The sequence below is a fragment of the Triticum urartu genome, chromosome 3A (assembly GCF_056163025.1).
Source record: "Triticum urartu cultivar PI428250 chromosome 3A, HENAU_Tu73, whole genome shotgun sequence".
Classification (NCBI taxonomy): domain Eukaryota; kingdom Viridiplantae; phylum Streptophyta; class Magnoliopsida; order Poales; family Poaceae; genus Triticum; species Triticum urartu.
Genome location: NC_141875.1, coordinates 362,998,205 through 362,999,815, shown reverse-complemented (window position 1 = coordinate 362,999,815; position 1,611 = coordinate 362,998,205).

Here is a 1,611-nt window from a genome sequence, read left to right as displayed (position 1 = left end):
GATGTTCAACATGTTCTTCCTCGTTCTTGAAAAATACAAGGATATCGTCCAGATAAACCACGACGAACTTGTCGAGGTAATCCATGAATATATAGTTCATCAGAAGAGAGAAGGTGGCGGGAGCATTTGTTAAGCCGAATGACATGACGGTGTACTCGTATGATCCATACCAAGTCACGTAGGCGGTTTTTGGGATGTCCTCCTAACGAACACGGATCTGGTGGTAACCCAACCTCAAGTCGAGTTTGGAGAACACTGATGAGCCAACCAGTTGATCATAAAGATCATAGATCCAAGGAAGAGGATATTTATTCTGAATGGTAGCTTGGTTTATAGGACGGTAGTCTTGGACTAATCGGTTTGTCCCATCCTTCTTCTTAACAAAGAGAGAAGGTGCTCCCCAAGGAGAGCAACTTGGGCGAATGAAACCTTTGACAAGAGATTTGTCGATTTCCTCCTTAAGCTCAATGAGTTCATGTGGCGGCATCTTGTAGGGTCGTTTAGCTATAGGGGTGGTGCCTGGTTTCAAGTCGATAATGAATTCGACAGCTCTAGTAGGGGGAATCCCTCGAAGTTCTTCCGGAAAGATGTCTTGGAATTCACAAACGATGGGAATGTTTTCAATGCCCTCGAGTGGTGCAGCGTTCAACGCATTCAAGGCATAAAGTTGTGCCTCGGCGTTCTGAACTAGATGAGCTTGGTAAGCAATTATTTCATCAGAAGGGTGCAGCAGATGGACGACCTTAGTGGCGCAAACTATAGAAGCAGTATGCGCTTTCAACCAATCCATTCCCAGAATGAGGTTGATGCTACAAGGCTTCAGTACGATGGGAGAGGCAAGGAATTCCAGTCCTTCGATTTCAACGGGGACGTCGTTGCAAATCATGGAGGTCTGACATTGGCCCGCGGGAGTGTGTACTAATAGCGAAGTGTTCAGGTCCTCGCTTTTAATGCCATGCATGAATGCAAAATCCTCTGACATAAATGAATGTGATGCACCTGTATCAAATAAAACAAATGCTGGTGCTGAATTCATGAGGAGTGTACCCATAACGGTAGCGGGCTGGTCTAGAACTTCATTGAGATCAACGTGGTTGGCATGAACACGACCATAAGCCTTGGCATTGTTGTTGCGGGGCTGGTTGCTTCCATGGCCAGTTGCTGGGAGAGCCAGTTGATTCTGGTTCTGATTGCAATCCCGAGCACGGTGACCTGGTTGACCACACTTGTAGCACATACCATTTTTGGGAGTGGGAACAGGAGCTTGGGGTGGCGGAGCTGGGAGCCTTGGCTGCCTAGTTGGAGGAGTAGGCAGACGAGGGGCAGCATAGGACTACCTTGGGGCAGGTGTACTTGGCTGGTACATGCTGTTGGGAATCCATATCTTACGCTTCTGCGAGGACGGGCCCGAAGATGAGCCCGTGTCACGGTTGCGCCTGTGAGAGCTCTGGTATTCCTGCAGACCAGTTTTGACATTGATGGCCTTGTTCACCAGGGTGGCGAAATCAGCAAAGTCATACACTAGAAGTGTGAGCTTGATATCAGCTTGAAGGCCATCACGGAACTTCTCCTGTCTGCGTGCATCAGTTGCAATGTCTTCTTCAGCATAGC